This window comes from Hemitrygon akajei, chromosome 9 (genome assembly GCF_048418815.1).
Source record: "Hemitrygon akajei chromosome 9, sHemAka1.3, whole genome shotgun sequence".
Lineage (NCBI taxonomy): Eukaryota > Metazoa > Chordata > Chondrichthyes > Myliobatiformes > Dasyatidae > Hemitrygon > Hemitrygon akajei.
In genome coordinates, this window is record NC_133132.1 from 29,316,458 (window position 1) to 29,330,081 (window position 13,624).

Here is a 13,624-nt window from a genome sequence, read left to right on the forward strand (position 1 = left end):
TCTGTATCTCCTACCTGGTGGCAACAGTGAAAAAGGGGCATGCCCTGGGTGCTGGAGGTTCTTAATAATGGACACTGAGACACTGCTACGTGAGGATGTCCTGGGTACTTTGTCGGCTAGTACCCAAGATGGAGCTGACTAATTTTATGACCATCTGCAGCTTCTTTTGGTCCTGTGCAGTAGCCCACCAATACCAGACAGTGATGCAGCCTGTCAGAATGCTCTCCACAGTACATCTATAGAAGTTCTTGCAATTATTTGTTGACATACCAAATCTCTTCAAACTCCTAATGAAGTATAGTCACAGTCTTGCCTTCTTTATAACTGCATCAATACGTTAGGACTGTAAATGCCCACAAGAAAAAGATGACATATATGTACTTTGATAATATATTTATTTTGAACTTTGGAATTCAATTTCTTACGGACCCTGTTTCACAATTTTCTTTATTCCTTTGTATTGCACAAGTAAGCAGCTTTAGTGATGATATTATGATAATTTGGTTACTTGAATAATATGACTGGAATGTCATCAGCCCCTATGATCTCCACAGCTACAACTGATAAAGCTGCTGCCTCAGATTAAATATAATCCTGTGGATTCATTGCATGGCCTTTTACTCTTGTCCACTGTCCCACCCATCAATATGTGACCTTCTAAAGAGCTCCAAAGTAAGTGACATACTCTGAATTCTTAAACAGTATTTTCACATGTTGATCGCAAACAAGAGAAAATCTGCAGATGCCGGAAATCTGAGCAACACACACAGAAATCTGAGTGGAGGAACTCAGCAGGCTAGGTAGCATCCATGGAAAAGAGGACAGTTGACATTTCAGGCCGAAATTCTTCAGTAGGACTTTCGGCCTGAAACATCGACTATTTACTCTCTTCCAAGATGCTGCCTGGCCTGCTGAGTTTCTCCAGCATTTTGTGTGTGCTGCTCACATGTTGAAGCTGGATTATGAGGAAATTCAATCATGCTTTAAGATGACAGTATATTTGAATCTTATTAAAATGTAAGCTTATAGTTGAGGCATATCTGTTATATATGCTTGATTTCTGTATATTTTTCAAAACACTTCTTGTGTGAGAAATAATTGAATTATAAAAATGACAAAAGGGAATGTAGTGATGTGACTAACAAGCTTGCAGATGATATAAAATCTGTATACACCAAAAATGCAACAAAGCAAGGAGATAATGTTGACCCTTAATAAGACACTAATCAGGCTGCACTTGGAGTACTGTCAGCAGTTTGGGGCCCAATATCTCAGAAAGGATGCATTGTCATTGGAGAGAGTCCAGAGGAGATTCATGAGGATGATTCTGGGAATGAATATGAGGAGCTTTGGTCCTGTACTCACTGAAATTTAGAAGAATGTTGGAGGCGGGGGGGGGGGGGGGAAGGAATCTTATTGAAACCTACCAAATGTTAAAAGGACTGGATAGGGTGGATGTGGAGAGGATGTTTGGTATGGTGGGGTGTCCAGAACTAGCGGGCACAATCTGAAAATTGAGGGGCGACTTTTTAAGACAGGTGTAAGGAGGACTTTTTTTTCGCCAGTGGGTGGTGAATCTGACGAAAGGTCTCGGTCTGAAACGTCGACTGTACTCTTTTCCATAGATGTTGCCTGGCCTACTGAGTTCCTCCAGCATTTTGTGTTTTGTTCACTTATGGTCTGCCAGCTTGAGCTTCTAAACCTCCTCCACCTTCTTATTCTGGCATCTACCCCGTTCCTCTCCACAAAGACTCCACCTGAAACGTCGACTGTTTATGCCCCTCCAAATATGCTCCCTGACCTGCCGAGTTCCTGCACAATTTTCTGAGAGGCTCAAAAAGTCCAGCATCTGCAGAATCTCATATGTCTATTGCTGCAGGTCTCACCCCTTCAGTTGCAAACTTGTACGAAACTGCGAGCGGAGAGTAATTCAGCTCAGATACAAAGCTCATAATATAATGAATCTGAATTAATTTAACTGTAAACGGAAACTGGTAAGTAATTGGACACTAACTCCACTGACGCCAACGAGCGCTGCCGCGGACGTCGTCGGGATGTCGGAGGAGCTCTCGGCGCGCTGCCTGATGGGATACTGGTAGAGTGTCTGCAGGCGGGCGAGAATGATTGATCCGTGTGAGGCCTGAGGAAAGAGAGCTGGAGGCACAAGGTAACTTCTGCGTGAGTAGTGTGGAGTAGCGGCTCCTGGACGGTGGCACCGCTTAGAAGTCGAGGCTACCGGGTATCCTGGAATTGGACCCCCCAAGACTGGGTTCAGAAACAATTCGCCCGAGGGAGGAATGTGGGAGGGATTGGAGTGGCGAGAGCTGGGGCGAAGGGGTTGGGGTCGAGAGAGAGACTGGAACTAAGAGCGAAGGGAGAAAACAGTTTGATGAAATAAAAAAGACTTAATACTAGAAAGGGCACAAGTAGGAACTAGTCAGGAATGAAGAAATTATCAATCTTGTTCACACAAAATGCTGGAAGAACTTAGCAGTTCCAACAGCATCTATGGAGGGAAATAAACAGTTGACTTGGGGGGGGGGGGTCCGACAACCTCCATCAAGACTCATCCTGTTTAACATCCCCCCTACAGTCTCTTCCATAACACTGCTGTCTAGTTAGAGACTTAGCTGGGCCAAAATGGTCTATTTCTATCAGTTTCTCGCATTTTGCAAGGTCTGTGTGGTGTCCTTTTATGGTGTTAGTTGCCTATGCAAAACAGCCAGCTCACCACAACTGTTATGTTACTGGCTGGTTTTTGGACACAAGTTCCTGGAGCTTAGGGTGCAGCCATCAACAGATATAATTAACTGGTCTCGTTCTAAACTCGTTCTCTTTAAAGCCATGTCTACATGACCAAAATGTCTTTGAATATGAAAATGGCTTCCTACCATTTAATGTCCATCAAAACTAAGCAAATTCTAATTAAAACACTTACATTAGTATGCTTCAGATAAAGTGTAATACTTACAGGTGTAAACGTTCTGTTTTTCAACTCCAAATAATGAAATAATCATGCCCTCTGTCTCATCCAAGAATGGGCTACATCCACACCCTTTTTAAGGTACAGTTTCTTCCTTGAAACATTCAATGGCAGCTTGCCAAGTGAAGAATCTAGTTCAGGTTCTGCAATCTAAACCCTTACTAATTTTCAGATTATACCTGACCACGCAGACGTGCAATGCTTTTTAGTTCTCACCATTTTAACTTCTAAATTGTTATATATTCTATTTTCTCTAACTTATTTCTTCCATTGACCAGTTATGTATATAACTGTGGTTAGTTGTGGAGCTCCCATCTAAAGAGTAAAACCAGGAACTAATGCAGCACTGACCTTTGAGACTTTTCCTTAAATATTTTATCTCATTGATCTTCAAACAATGAGTGCATATACTCTGCCAGTTTCTATAGTATTGGTCACAATCTGAATCTGGCCTTCTCTACTGTTCATAGAACAGTACAGCACAGGAGCAGGCCGTTCACAATGTTGTGCCGAACCAGCTAAAAAATCAAAAACACTCAAACACTAACCCCTCCTACCTATGCCATTTCAATATCCTTTTGTTTTCCTTACATCCATGCTCCTATCCAAATGTCTCTTAAAAGCCTCTAATGTATTTGCCTCTACCACCACACCAGACATCCACTAAATTAAAAAAAACTTGCTCCTCACATCCCCCTTGAACCTACCCCCTCTTACCTTCAATGCGTGCCTTCTGGTCTTAGACATTTCAACACTGGGAAGCATACGTTCTGTCCATTCTATGATCCTCATAATGTTATAAACCTATCAGATCTCCCCTCAGCCCCCAGCGCTTTAGATAAAATAGACCCAAGTTTATCTAACCTCTTGAGATAGCACATGCCCTCTAAACCAGGCAGCATCCTGGTAAACCTTTTCTGCACCCTCTCCTCAACATCCTTGCTATCACAAACAGAAAATCTGCAGATGCTGGAAATCAAAGCAACACACAGAAAATGTTGGAGGAACTCAGCAGTCCAGGCAGCATCTGTGGAAAAGAGTACAGTCGACGTTTTGGGCTGAGACCCTTCGGCAGGACATCCTTCCTGTAGTGGGGCGATCAGAACTGTACGCAGTGCTCCAGATGTGGCCTAACCAGAGTTTAGTAAAGTTGCAGCATAATCTCCTGACTTTTGAACATGGTGCCTTGACCAAGAAAAGCAAGCATTCCATAAGCCTTCTTAACCAGCTTATCGACCTGTGTGGCCACTTTCAAGGGGCTATGAACTTGGACCCCAACTTGGACTCTGCTCAGCAACACTCTTAAGGATATTGCCCTTAACAGCCTATGTCTCCTTGCATTTGCCCTGCCAAGGTGTAAAACTGATGCTTGGAGGGATCGGCATGTTGACTTGAGAGTTTTTGTGGAAGGAAATATTCTGCTTAAATATTAGTTAATGATATGCCTAGCGATATAGAAATATGGAGAAAAGGATGCGTATGTTCTTAAAAAAATCCCAATTTAACATAGAAATTTCTCTACCTCTCATAAGATTAAACTATATCTGCATGGTATGAGCTATGAAGAACGATTGAAAGAATTAAACCTTTTTAACTTAAATAGATGTTGAATGAGAGAAGCTGTGATAGAAGTGTTCAGAAACATTTAGGGTGTAAGTAAGATGGATGCTAGCTGCTGCTTCAAAATTAATCCATCAATGAGGACACGGGGCAATAGATGGATACTGATTAAAGGAAGATTTTAGACAATCGTCATTTCTTTACACAGCAAGTTGTGGACATGTGGAACAAATTACCTAGTTGTGTAGTTGAGAATAGTACCTTAGAGACTTACAAATCTGAACTCTTAAATTATTTCAAGACACAATGTGAATAGGAATTTGCCAAGCATTGATGGGCCGAATGCCCTGTTCTTGTCAAAAACTTTCAAATGTTGTAATATGAAATTAACAATTTTAGCTATAATCAATCAAATATAAATTATAAGTTTTTTTGGGTGAAAATGTTTTCTCATTCTGCAGACCACCGGCAAGGTGATGTTAAAATTAAAATTCTTCACAATGTTTCAGACATGACTGGCCATGATTTCCTTAATGATTCTTATTCTATATTTTTCATACTGTAATTTGAAATAAGCTTTCACAAATATATTCTCAGAGCCCAGAGAGGTGAACCACAATTTTTTTGTGTGGTGTACCAAATATTTTTATATTAAATACAGAAGTTGATAGATTCTTGATTGGTCAGGGGATGAAGGGATACAGGGAGGAGGTAGGAGATTGGGCCCGAGAGAGAAAATGGATCAGCCGTGCTGAAATGGTAGAGCAGACTTGATGGTCCAAATGTCTAAATTCTGCTCCTATATCTTGTGGTCTGTCTTTTTCTCTTGGTTCATAGGTTTAGGTCTATAATTGTACAATTAATCCTCTTATTTGGTGGATGTCATGATGTGGTGTGGAATCCATCTGCTTCCTAATCAAGATAAGAACTGAAATGGAATGCTATCTCATGAAAGATATGTGATCAGTGTAGAACTGTAAGCAAGTTTATGATTTTGCTTTTTGGTAAAAGATGGGCTTTTGTATGTACTTTAATTTTATTTAGATTCTATTGTAGCTTTCAAAGCACTGTTTGGGGGGAAATAGCTGAATGTAATTACATTAAGTGGATAATGACATCTTTTGCATCCTGTTTGATCACAACTGGTTATTTTTCATTGTCACTTCCTTGAAATGTTGTTGTTGAAATCCTGATTATCGCATGTATCCTGTTCAGTGGCTAGCGGCCTTGGAGTCGGAGGATTCTAGTTAGAATATATTCCTTCTTGATGAATGTTGTAATTTAATGGGAAATGCATGTTCTCATTAGATAACAGTTCACTGAAGGATTCTTGGTTTACCCTTCCTTTGGTCTATCCAGTGCGCCGGAGCTGGTATGACATCAAACTTTTATCCTGGCATCAAGTTTGATGGTACAGAGGTGTGTGTTGCTCTTATTAAATCATTTGTTGAATATATGTCATTAGAGTGGGTCATCTTGAATTTTGAATAACTTTTTTCTTTAAACTTATCTTTATATGTTCTGTAATTTTTTTGCACACAATGAAGGTTGATAGATCAGGGCTGTCCAAATTTGTGGATTTGCTGTTGTGTGTTGGTGGAATTTGCTGGAGCAGGAATTTCTTTTGTCTTTATGCACATTACTTAGATAGAAGCATTCCAGATAAGGCAAGTGATTCGCGAATACCAGACTTGTTAAACTCTGGTATGAGTTTTAAATTTGGAAATCAGGGATTGAAAACCCATTAGGAAACATTTTATATGTAGGTGAGACACACTGTATGTGGACCTGATAATAGGACTCTCAGATTGAAAGATTTACTATATACCGGTATATAAATTTTCAAATCCAAGCCTAATGTACAAGGACTGAGTTAAAACGGTGGGAGTATTGAGTGAATGGATTGTAGCATCAGATCTAGATCATTATGAAGTATTTGTTTTTATTTTAAGGGTGGAGAGTATTGTTGTCTGGGAATATAACTCCTCTGTTCCCACTCCCATGCTTCTTCTTTACAAGGTATTGTACATCTTGGTGCTTTACTCCGACCCTGTCCTTTGTGCATTCTCTGATAAGCCACGAGTTATCTCTGTCTCTGAATTTTCTGTTGCTGCTCTATTTATTCACACAGACATAATCTGTGTCCCACAGCAGAGCAGAGGACGTGGTCTTTCATCTGAAGTGCTGAACTTTGATTTTTGGCACATAAAAGCTGCATTTGTTGAATCCTTCTAATTGTTGCACCTTTGTAAATTCATTTTTAAAGACATTTCGGTAAGTGTTGTACAAATGTATTCATTTTGTTCATTGACCATTAGAGAGGAAATAATGGCATTATATTAAAAAAAATCTTTTAGAAAGAAAAAAATGGTAGAAAATCCTGTTGTAATAAGAATAGGGTAATTTTGAAATTACATATTTAGTCTATTGATTAAAATTAAGGGATGTTTAAAATAGTGTGGGTTAATTAGGAACTGCTGGTAAGAATTTGTAATGCATAAAGCGTGTCCAATGGAACCAGATTCATTTCTTATGCATTGGCTATGTAAAGCTGTCACTAATTGTGATTACACAATAATGTATCACTCATATAACATTAAGTCGATGAATCCAAACGTCATTTCCTCATTTTGATCTTTGGAGCGTGGGTGTTGCTGATAAAACCAGCATTTATTGCCCTCGAAGATTGTAGTGAGTAACTTCATGGCACAGCTCCTTGTGGTTGAGGTGCTCCCATAATGCTGTTGTATAGTTCCAGGAGTTAAACTGAGTTCCTAATCCCTGCCCTCATCTCTTCAGAACACCTCAAACCAAACTCACAGGATGAGATTTTGCCAAACACAAACACTGTTCTTGAATTTAATTATTTTGCAGTTGTCAGGAAGCACAATTCCCTATTATATTTTCAGAGGTTATTAATTATCAAGCAGAAGCTGCTTGATCTCATGATATTGCCCTGATGAACGTACACAGCGATGGATTTCCAACAATCACAACAATCCACCTTTTATGTTATGTGTGTCTACTATGTATGTTTTCCCATTGATGCTCATTGACTTCAGTTTACTGGGGCTTTTAATGCCACCCTTGGTCATATTCAAGGGTAGACACTTGTCTGCAGAATTCAGCCATTTTGTCCATATTTGGGTCAATATAGTAATTGGATCTGAAGTTAAGTGGGAAAGTTATTGGTAAATTCTTGTTACCAATAGTACAACCAACAGCTTTTTAAACATTTTCCTGCTGTTTGTGCAAAGACCATAGAACATTAAAAAGTACAGCACACTACAGGCACTTTGGTCATGAGGTTGTGCTGACTTTTTAAACTACTCCAAGAACAATCTAATACTTCCCTCTTCCCTCCCGCGTAGCTTTCCATTTTTCAACGTACCTATCTAACTCTGCCATAGATGATCCCAAGCCCGGCTGCCTCTGACATCCCCCCTATACTTTCCTCCAAACATGTTAAAATTATGCCTTCTCATATTGGCCATTGCTACCCTGGGAAAAAGCCACTGGTTGTCCACTTTATCTATGCCTCTCATCATCTTGTTCACTGCTATCAAGACACCTCTCATCCTTCCAAAGAGGAAAAAACCCTAGCTGGCTCAACCTTTCTTCATAAGACATGCTCTCTAATTCAGGCAGCATACCAGTAAATCTCTACACCTTGTCTAAAGCTTCCACATTCTTCCTATAATGAGGTGACCAGAACTGAACACAATAGACTGGTAATCTGCTAGACTGGATCTGTCTTGTATTTGTGGACAAAATACCTGGGCAATCTAATTGATTTATTTATAGAGACAGCATGGTAACAGGCATTTCTGGTGCAATAAGGTTTTGCCGCCCAATTACACTTATGTGACCAATTAACCAACTAACCGATACATCTTTGAAATGTAAGAGGAGATTCCACCACCTGGTGGAAACCCACGTGGCCATTGGGAGACCATACCAACTCAAACGATTTAATTAGTATTACATACTAAAGCAGCTTGGTTCGAAACATTATTGTTACTAGAGTACAAATTTTCAGCGCAGTAGTGGTGACTTTGTCTTGTCCCTTAGCCTTTGCTATCACCGTTCCTCTGAGATCATGGCCTCCCATTACCCTCTCTTCCTTTTCCCATCCAGACTTCTCTTAAATATTACAATTGACGTCATATCTACCATTTCTGTGGCTATTCATCCAGAATCTCACCACCTTCTGAGTGAAGAATGGAGAGTGAGCCTGTGAAATGAGAGGTGAACTTATTTAAACAATACTGCAGTTTTTATGGAATTTGATTGTGTAGATGGGGATGGTTTCCTTGGTTGTGGTGCTGGAAATAAATCACAGTCTCAATGTCAGGATTGCACTTTCAGGACAGTAATAAGTTTTTAAAAATTTTATACAAAGGGGAGTGAATCATAGAAACTTCCAAAAAGGATCTTGAAAACAGAGATGTTTGATATTTTCAAGATTGATATCGAAAACTTTTTCGATATTCAAGGAATTGAGCTAAATGGGATTTGTGCAGGAATGTGGGTTGAAGTGAAAGATTAATTGTGATCTTCATGGGTATGGAGGGCTGAATAGCATCCTCATGTTTCTTGTATTCATAGTTCTGTTATGTTTGTAAGACAGATTTTGTAAGGTTTATTGAGGTGGGATTTATGTTGCCACATAAAGATCTAGAGATTTGGGTGTAGTGGATTTTGAAATCTTGTCTTGAGGTTAAAAGTCCAGGCCTCTGAGTAATTCAGTTGACGGCTAAGTGAAGTTTAGTGTGTCATAGAAAAGATATTGAAACCTTGCAAAACTTGATGCATGTTACCAAGCCAAGTGATCCAAGTGAGTATTTCAAAGAGATTATGTGAATTTGGTTAGTGCCATGACCAACACTTGTCCCTTAGAAAAAAACATAGAAAACCTACAGCACAGTACAGGCCCTTCAGCTGTGCTGGACATGTCCTTACCTTAGAAATTACCTCGGGTTACCCATAGTGCTGTATTTTTCTAAGCTCCATGTACCTATCCAGGAGTCTCTTAAAAGACCCTATTGTTTCTGCCTCCACCACCATTACCGGCAGCCCATTCCACGCACTCACAACTCTGCATAAAAAAAAAATTACCCCTGACATCTCCTCTGTACCTCCTTCCAAGCACCTTAAAACTGTGCCCTCTCATGCTAGCCATTTCAGCCCTGGGAAAAAGCCTCTGACTATCCACACGATCAATGCCTCTCAGCATCTTATACACCTCTATCAGGTCACCTGTCATCCTCCGTTGCCCCAAGGAGAAAAGTCCAAGTTCACTCAACCTATTCTCAGAAGGCATGCTCCCCAATCCAGGCAACATCCTTGTAAATCTCCTCTGCACCCTTTCTATGGCTTCTACATCCTTTCTGTAGTGAGGCAACCAGAACTGAGCACAGTACTCCAAGTGGGGTCTGACCAGGGTCCTGTATAGCTGCAACATTACCTCTTGGTTCCTAAACTCAATCCCACAATTAATGAAGGCCAATGCACCGTCTGCTTTCTTAACCACGGAGTCAACCTGCGCAGCAGCTTTGAGTGTCCTGTGGACTCGGACCCCAAGATCCCTCTGTTCCTCCACACTGCCAAGAATCTTACCATTAATACTATATTCTGCCATCATATTTGACCTACCAGAATGAACCACCTCACACTTATCTGGGTTGAACTCCATCTGGCACTTCTCAGCCCAGTTTTGCATCCTGTCAATGTCCCACTGTAACCTCCACAGCCCCTCCACACTATCCTTAATCAATGTCACCAAATCCTGGTAGCATCCTGTTGCTTGAAGGGATTGCAGTCCTCAAAAGGGCAATTTATTTCACTGTTATTATAACAAAGATGCTTCCTAAATTCTGCATTCACTTTGGAGTGATAAGATTATATCGGCACAATGTTCTTTGCATAGATGTAGTTCTGTTATTTTTCCAAGGTGGATTATCTAGAGGATGTACTTGTGAAGAAATACCAAACAAATTGGTATTTTTTTTACTAGAACAGGACAAGTAAATTGATGAGGGCAACAATGACCTTCATGTTTCTAAAATATGTTACAAGAATACATCTGAAGTATGAGCAGTGAATTAGTAATTTGGCAACATTCAGGATTATTAATTGAACTAAGTGGGTGTATCAGAGGAAATGCTTTTACGGTTGGCTGTCGTGGCATGGAATGCTTTAGCACAAGCAACAATGAGCTGAGATTTATCATTCTTTCAGAAGTGATTGGTTAAATAATTGAAAAGGCAGAACATGAAGGAGAAAGAAAAGGCATTACAAAACAATCAATTTTATTGAGGTTTAGCATGGGTAGCCCTTTTCCTTGCTGTATTTTATCCTTGAAGCTTGCAGTTTCTTCATGGCTAACTCAGTAAATTGCATCAGCTCATTTAGTGGTGTGGTTGATCCATGGATTCCTTTTGTTTTTGGACTTAGTTCTCATTGGCGCAGTATGGTTCGTGGTGTCATTATTGCAACCAGGAAAATGATTAGTTCCACTTCATACTTAAAAGTACCAGTACATTGGGATTTTACATAATTTACTGCAAATCCTGATGCTTTGTCATTGATGCAGTCCCTCTGTGCTCTTTGACTCGGAAATCTGGAGTCTCAGTTGTGTAGCGTTGCCATGTTACCCTGTCATCTTTCTCTCTTTCAATGGAGGAAAGCAATTTTTAGTCTTTGGTAAATTTGTTGTTTTGCAAGATTGTTGTGGAACCAAGATTGTAGCATGTTTGAACATGAATGCAAAGTAGACATCTGTAGAAAAGAGTTAACAGTCGATGTTTCGGGCCAAGACCCTTGGCCTGATGAAGGGTCTCGGCCCAAAGCATCAACTGTTTACCTTTTTCCACAGATGTGGCCTGGCCTGCTGAGTTCTTCCAGTATATTGTGTGTCACTTGGATTACCAACATCTGCAGATTTTCCTTGTCTGCGATTAAGGTGTCTGGATAGACTGCCTGTTGATTTAATACACTCAGTGTTAACTTCATTAGGTACCTCCTGTACCTAATAAAATGGCAAACATGAGAAAATCTGTAGATGCTGGAAATCCAACGCAACACACACAAAACGGTGGAGGAACTTAGCAGGTCAGGCAGCATCTATATGGAATTCCTGTTCTATGTGATAGTTGGTGAAATTAACTATTCAACGGTTGTGTGAAGTGTGGACAATTTGATATCCCCTGGTTTATGCAACTATTGATAACGAATTACTGTATATCTGGTTACATTCCTACCAGAATAGGAATATTTTACTTGCATGTTTTTAACTTGTTGTGGGTCAGGGTACCTGATTATTCTGTTTCTTTTATATTCCAGTGTCACCGAGGGAAACTGTGCACCGGATTGTCATTGGTGAGTTGAGAAGCAGAATTGGAGGTAGGACATCTGCATTAGTTAACAAACTTCAGAATCTTATTGAACCAGCTAGGAGCTTGAAGTGGGCATCAAATGTACCAGAGGTTAAAAATGTAACCAAAGAAGGACAGAAAATACTAATTTATAGCTGACATCCAAAAGATATTTCATCAACAACCACTTTCTGGTAAATTCTGGCTGTGGTAATGCTGTTTGTTGTAGAATGAAGTGCTTTTGGGATGATATCTTTGTGAAATGATATGCCTGGTGAGTTGTATAACTTAGGTGCAGGATAGATAGATCTCAAAAATGAAGAAGTATTCTAAAGGAAGGAGGAGGCAACCAAGGGAAGTCAAAAACAGCATAAAAGCAAAAGAGGGGGCTTTTAATACAGCAAGCTTTAGGGACAAACTAGAGGATTTGGAAGCTATTAAAAACCAATGGAAGGCAACTAAAAAAAGCCATAAGGGAGAAAAGATGACATATGAAGGCAAGCTAGCCAATAATATGAAAGAGAATGACACAGGTTTTTTCAGATGTAGAAGTAAGAGAGGCAAGAGTGGATGTTGGACCACATGAAAACGGTACTGGAGAGGTAGTAATGGGGGACAAATTACCATAAAAAAGTGGTAGACAAACTGTTTTCTGTTAGTCTTTACTGTGGAAGACACTAGGAGTGTGCCGAATGCAAGAGTTTCAGGGTGCAGAAGTGAGTGACGTTACTGTTATTAAGCAGAAGGTGCTTAATAACCTGAAAGGCTGAAGGCAGATAAGTCACTTGAACTAGATGGATTACACCCCAGGATTCTGAAAGAGTTAGCTGAAGAGATTGTGGAGGTATTAGTAATGGTCTTTCAAGATTCGCTAGATTCTGGAATGGTTCCGGAGGATTGCTTAATTGCAAATGTCATTCCACTTCTTTAAAAAGGGAGAGAGGCAGAAGACAGGAAAATATGGGCCAGTTATTCTGACTTCGGTGGTTGGGAATATGTTGGGAGTCTATTATTTAGGATGAGGTTTTGGGGTACGTGGCTCTTCGGGGCACATGATAAAATAAGCCAAAGTCAGCATGGTTTTCTTCAGGGGAAATTTTGCCTGACAGATCTGTTAGAATTCTTTGAGGAAATAACATGTAGGATAGACAAAGGAGAGTTTCTTTAGCCGGAGAGTGATGAATCTCTGGAATTAATTGCCACAGAATGCTGTGGAATCCAAGCTACTGCACAGACTTAAAGTGGAGTTTGACTGATTCTTGATTAGTCAGGGAATCAAAGGTTACAGGTTGAAGGTGGGAGAATGGGTTTTTGAGAGGGATAGTAGATCAGCCATGATGGAATGGCGGAGCAGACTCATTGGGCCAAATGACCAAATTCTGTTCCCGTATCTTATGGTCTCATAGACTGGAAATTGAACAGGCTCTGTACTGCTAGAGTAGCATGTTGTGCTATATGTACGTATATTTGTTCTCAAAATAAACATATACAGATCATGGAATCCCAACTAGAAGTTGCTGTTTTCTGTGCAGGTACACTGCATTCTCATCCACGCTGCTTTTCTTAGGCTCTGAGTTGATGTGAGTGTGTCTTTGAGATAAGTCTGCTGAAAAATTCAGAATCCAGATTCTGTGGAGCTTTATCTTTTGCACTGATTATGTGAGTGGGCTGGTGAGATTTAAAATGAACTCAGCAGTTGTGTCTG

The 13,624-nt window shown here is 40.1% G+C and overlaps 1 protein-coding gene across 2 annotated transcripts in view; it reads left to right on the top strand.

The window, feature by feature from the left end:
- The first annotated feature begins 2,041 nt into the window (after positions 1-2,041).
- Positions 2,042-13,624, top strand: part of LOC140732977 (septin-2) — a 163,219-nt gene continuing 151,636 nt past the window's right edge. The window contains exons 1-2 of one of the 2 annotated variants that reach the window (XM_073055709.1): positions 2,042-2,167; positions 11,888-11,947. The gene's annotated coding sequence lies outside the window, so the exon portion shown is untranslated. The remainder of the gene's footprint in view (positions 2,168-11,887; positions 11,948-13,624) is intronic. The other variant, XM_073055710.1, reaches the window with a different exon arrangement.